The sequence below is a fragment of the Botryllus schlosseri genome, chromosome 12 (assembly GCF_051294905.1).
Source record: "Botryllus schlosseri isolate E-star chromosome 12, Bs_hap1, whole genome shotgun sequence".
Lineage (NCBI taxonomy): Eukaryota > Metazoa > Chordata > Ascidiacea > Stolidobranchia > Styelidae > Botryllus > Botryllus schlosseri.
In genome coordinates, this window is record NC_137247.1 from 15,429,556 (window position 1) to 15,436,099 (window position 6,544).

A 6,544-nucleotide genomic window follows, 5' to 3' on the forward strand; every position below is an offset into this window, starting at 1 on the left:
ACATCAGATCGTCGTTGCTGTGGTTCAAGGCTACTTAAATGGCCGGGGATGCGATACCTTTTTAACAATAAATACGCGTATGATAATGCGTTCATGTAGGCTACGAACTGCTGCAGCTGCTTACGCCGTAACCAAATGTAAATTACGAAGTTAATGTACATGAAGCCGGAGTCGGAAGTCAGGTCGGTAGACCAAGTAATGTAATGTTCATGGTTGGGGATGTTCTGACCTCTTTAGAATCCAATTTACTAATAAATAAACCAAAAAGGTTAGCTTATTCAGTGCGCGACTTGTTTCTAGTCGCATTAACGAAATATAAGATACAACATATCCACCAGATGTTGGCAGTACATGTTGGCGACCACAACTTTACGATTCAGATGATTTACATCGGCAGTTTGCAAACTCGATGGCCTGCAATCACACATCATCAAGATCGTAATACAATACATGTGCTTATTCAACCAAGAAATTTTTGGCGTCAAAGAAATTGGTGTAAAGAATGCATCGCTGTCTGATGTAAATAATCAAACAGGCGTACGGATCCATCGTGATTTGATATGTTTATGTATCATAAAACAACCGTCCGAATTGGGTGTTTGCTACTGTATAATTTGTTTATGAGGTAATATCGGTAGCAAGTATAGATACCGGTTTTCACTCTGGTCAATATCACTGTTACAATAAGTCAGACGCCTTAAGAATAAATTGTCCGTTCTAGCTTATACCGTTACGGCGTTAGCTTATATTCTCTTGCAAGTTCTCGTCGAAATTGCTGGCAAACCGACAGAAGATATTGATTTTGTGGAATGGTTATAGCCTATCATTGGTCTAGTTGATACATTAGGCGATGCTTGAAATGTCAGCATGTAGTTCAGCATCAGAGTTGGATCAATTGTAATTTGTAATTAGCTGAATGTAATATTTACATTTTTTCATGTAATTGTAATTGTAATTGTAATTGAAGCATTTCTATTTTGTGTAATTGTAATTGTAATTGTAATTTGATAAAAACTTTGCTCAATTACAATCTCAATTACATTTTCATGGAAACCTGACAATCAAAACATAAAATAATCATTTGATCAATCATTTATTCGTCGCACCAGTGAAAATCCGGTACGAACCAGGATGACGACGAAGGGCCTTAAGGCCTTAGTAAACAGTCACCACATGTAATAATTAGCCTAGTTACATCGGTGTTCTATGCGTGCTGCATTATAACTAGATAATTCAGTCACGCCAAACTGTTTCCCATACTTCAGTGGCAACAGAAAAGTTTGTGAATTACAATATAGGCTAAACCAGTGGTTCTCAAACTGGGGGCGTGCCCCATTGGGCGGCGTGAAAGCATCTGAACGTGGCCCGACGCTCCAGTGAACTGAAATCTTTTTCGCGCTTGGCCTGATTCACCTCTGTTTTATGGTTATTGCTCGGTGTATAGTCTGAATTTCGTATTGGAGAATTCTCTCATCAACAGTCATAACCTTCCATACCATCAAACTATATGTAAGGATTGCTAACTTTCTGGTTTTATTGTGTGCTATGACGATAAGGGAAACACGAAATATTCACTGTCATAAACGGGGACGGTTAAAAAAAAATTTAGAGAACCAGTGGGCTAAACTAAATCCTACTATTTCAAAAATGGATGAACAGCAAAAAAACTCGTCTGAAACCTGTGCTAAACCATTTCCTACACCACAGTCAAAGTTTTTTTTAAATATTTGACCAGTACCGTGGCTTGTTGTAACAATAGCAAAAAAATCAAGTTTCCAACCAAGGCTTCATCAAACTTTATCACGCATTTGTAGAGATGTTATCCCAATCTCACCTCCAATCTTGGCCAAATTTACTGGGCCAGAAATTTTTCGCACCCTAATGTTCATCAAATGCAATCTAACAGTTTCCGAGCAAGTGAAAATGTAAATGCGTACCAAAATATTGTAATTCTTAGTTATCAAGAGGTTCTTTTCTTTTTCATTTATTTTAATTTTACGCACATTATCTGTATCATCCTTATCGCTGACGCCTTACCAATTACATTTCATTATCCTGACCCAGCTCTGAGTAGCCTAATCGTTTGATTACATTTCATTGACTGTCTTGCAGCCTATTCGCTGTTAGTCGCTCAAAGCTTTGCTTCTTAACAGTCGCTTGAAACATTTTCTGTGCTTGTAGTATTCAGTACCCATGATTAGGAATAGTTCGAATACGTTCGAGTTTTTTTTAATTAAAGGGTATTCTACATATCATGGATGAAACATGAATAGCTTGAGATTGTTGCTAATTACGTCGCTTCGGTTGTCAAAGAACACCTCTTCACTGAATCAATTACCTGTTTTAAAGTAATTGTAATTGTAATTATAATTATAATTAATTACATGTTTAACAGTAATTGTAATTGTAATTGTAATTGTAATTGTAATTGAATTAAAATATTGTAATTGATCCAACTCTGTTCAGCATTGTGGAATAATGTGGCCTGAGTCGTCGATATGTATCCTGTACATTAGTAACTGACTTTAGGGAAATGCAGGATTGCAATAGCAATATGACGTCACCTGACGGTATAGGTTCGTGCTTATGTTCGCGTTCACATAGATAGAACCTTTTAAAAATTTGGCCTTCACACGAACTAAAACCTTTCCACGACTCGCGCCTTCCCAACACTCTTAGGGAAAAGAGTGTGTATTCCTATCCGTGTACCACCCCATGGGTGTGAATATACACCCCTGACACATGACACCAGTACCTATCTCAGAGTTACATCACGGTATAACCCAAACACAACATTTTAATCCAAATGACGCTTTCACGTGAGTGACGTATAGTAAGGTACACGCAGGCAACGCGAATTGCCCATGCTCATGCAAAACCTATCTCATTTAAACTTTGGCGTAAGCCGTTTTGTAAATTGTGGCATTATTCCAAAATGACTCTGTCATGTAAACGGGTCTAATGTATCCGCGACGAATACATTACTAGCTAAAATTCCTGCTCTTTCCATACATTTCCAGTCGTCTTCGTAGCCATTCGTATGTGAATTTTCATATAGATTTATCGGTTGAGATATTAAAGTATTGAAATGCATATATTGTTTTAGACCAGATATTTAAAGCGTGAAAGGAAATGTGTTTTAATCGAAGAGTTCGAAGGCTCTTGTAATTTGTTACCACATCCTGATCACAACACGTCGTTGCAGCCGCCGAGAGGGAGATACATACTCGATATCAGGTGGCGGTCAAGCATACGTCACAATATCCTCCGTATTCTTTTTCCAATCTTCGGATGGGCTGTATGTTTTGTCATTGAATAATTACGAGACTCCAAAATATGAGGTAGGCACACGACGAACAAGTGCTAAAATTGTGAAGTGGGCAATATTGCAATTTAGGCGCTTCGAAAGTGGTCAGGCCATCACGTATGGGTCGTTCACTATGCTTCACATTGTTATCGATCCGGGGGGTTTTGTTTAATCAGAATAATCGCAGACTATGTCGAATTTTAACAAGTTTAATTAGATGACTGTTGAATACATAGAACACACTCGTTTCGTAAACAGTAATTAAAGTCTAAAGCTTGTGTCGTCGTCGCGTGTCCCACTCAACGTTTCAGTGTTTCATTAGTCCGTAACCATAAGAAAAATTTCCCAGTACACAACAGTAATTAAATAAAATATCCATCAACCTCACCTACTTTTATTTCATGAGCTTGAAACAGTAGCTTAAACTAGATACGGTATTAAGCATATTAGCAATGTCATGATCTGCAAATATACACTCTTAATATATAAATATATTTTATCATTCTTTGCGGGTTCCTGTCATCTACACTCCAGTATATCCAATTTTGTAAAATATTCAACTGCGCAATCGCCTTCATAATACTTTGAACAGGAATATGATGTATATTACCTAAGCCCCCGTAACTCCTATATTTCTACTCGATGCAGAAAGTAATTGTTCAATTTTAATTTTTCATTGAGAAGCCGAATTAAACCAACATCAATTGATCTCACATATCAATTAAATTCTTGAATAGTATATTCATATTGGAACGAACCCGAATATTTTCGGCTGACACTCGTCAGGGGTAATCGTCAGCAACTAGTAGAGAATTGGAAAGAACATTGTATATCAACAATCGTATCACAAAATATGACGTCACCAGCATGAAAGGAGATCTCAAATAAGACATCGTTCAATGTACTACTTTGAGATGGTAGACCAACTCTTTCTGCAGACAAAGCTTTGGCTGATGTATTTTGATAAAGGTTGATTCCAAGGCACACATATGAAAGTGTGAGCGGACCCTCCCGATGACGCGAAATCTGTCGTATTTTTTGCTCAAGCGGGATAATCCAACAGATGTTTGCTAATGGCAGGGTTTATGTTCTGTGAGCGATCAGCCTCGTGGTTGAGCGGATCAGTCAAGGGTGAGCTTCTCACCGAGCGTGATGCACGAGTTTTGATAAATCTAGGGACATGCTGATTTATGCGTTCCTGCAAACTTCGATGTTCTTCCTATACGTAACCACAATCACAGAGGCACTTATATTCGTACATTACATTGCATAGTTGAAGTGCAGGAAGCACGTCTTTCCGTATTGAAGAGAGCAATTGCGTTGTCGTAAAAATCACATTAGTTTTCACTGTGTCCTGTGTCGTAGCACTTACTGACCTCGGATATCAATTGATTTTCAAAGCGGGTGGAGATTGGACCAATCCAAGGTAGATGGATATAAACATCTTTGGTACTTCGTTCGGTGGGCTCTGTTGACTTTTCTGCGCAAATTGCGTTAATTTCCTCTCTATGCCGCGGCTGAAGACGGGTTCAGGCCTTCAGGGTAACCGTAATCAAGTAAGATTTTACGGATGTTGCCTTGGAGTCGACATTTATCAAAATACATCAGCCAAAGCTTTGTCTACGAAAGGAGTTCGTGTACCATCTTAAAATAGTACATTGAACGCTCTGTTATCTGAGATCTCATTTCATGCTCGAGACGTCATATTTTGTGATTGGATTGTTCATATACAATGTGCTGTTCACTATCATACCTCGGCAAAGAAAATCACGAATGCGAAGTACGCTCTTTGAGGACATTATGTATTTATTCTGCAAGTGATTATGATGTCACCGTGCTGGCGTGCTATTGAGATGATATATTAGAATTCAGGGGTTCTCAACTTCCCTCGTATAACGGGCCGCATTTTTACACTGAAAGACGCCGCGGGCCGCAGAACATTATCACCATGTATTTGTGAACCACTACTGTAGCCTATTTACCAGTCTTATACGGGAATTTAGTACATTTTTATGCATTCTAAAGCATTAATGGAGAGCGTTCGTAATTCTGCAGTTGCTGTTTTTTTGTGAGTATATCTATCTTCAAGTGGCACAAGTAGGCTAAATCCCTTCATGGAGCGTACATTCTATTCGTTGCCATGTTGATATATGTATCCTTCAAACCCTTCCACCAGAGAACCGAACTCGCTGTTTCAATGCGTGAGAGAGCAAGTATAAAATTACGGTGACATTTTCGTTGCAGAGGTCATTATCACTTTGAGCTCTCAGTGCTATAAGAAATCGGACGTTCGGGGACATTTCTGAGCAAACAAATCAACTCTTCTCCTTTCCTTCCATGGCTGGAGCCTTACACCAATAGTTACAGATAGAAGTCTGCTTTCTCAAATTGATGTTTCTCACTGGTCCCCTTCCCACGTTTGCCCCGTCAGCATTTCCTCTGGAAATATGTCCACTCTGATAAAACGCACCTGGATAATTAGTTATGCAATGTGTGTGCAGTCGATGGATTCGTAATACTAGGCTAAGTAGTCTATGCGTGGCAACGTGTTTCAAAACATGCGATAAAAGATCAACTGAGATAGCTGTTACTCTTCTGGTGACTGTTGAGTGTTGAATTAGACAACTTTAGCCTCGAAATTTGTCAGGTGATGTTGGACTTGCCGCTTAGTTCCGGAAACAGCGAATATTCGCACAGTACGTTAAATTTTTATTGAAGTCACACATTCTCTAGCAGACTCTTCGGTTTATCGATATTCCAAGCAATTTTGAACAATGCGTCTGTCACGTCGTCGGCAATTTTAAAAATGCCTCGAAATATGGATTGCTGGGCTTGAAACCGAGTTAGCAACGTTTTCTCTAAGATCAGGTGATATGTATAACTCCAGATTAAATTATCGTGCTATCATCTGAAGCTTCTAGGCTTTGTTACAACAATTGTTCTTCGACAAATGCGACACATCGGTCTTCCATAACAATACTGTACCAGTAGTAATTGCGTTCATATTGAAAGATGTCGCGGGCTGCAAAAAAATCGTCTACGGGCCGCGGGTTGAGAACCCCTGTATTAGATAATGCTTGCGACACGTTTACGTAACCTTCCACACATTTCGCAAATGGTTGAGAAAGGATGACACTTTGCTTAAATTATTAAATGAAGTTTCCAACAACATCAATTAGAGGAGGCAATAAATCGAAATCGACATGGAATAGGTCATGACGGGCTCTCGAGTGCCAG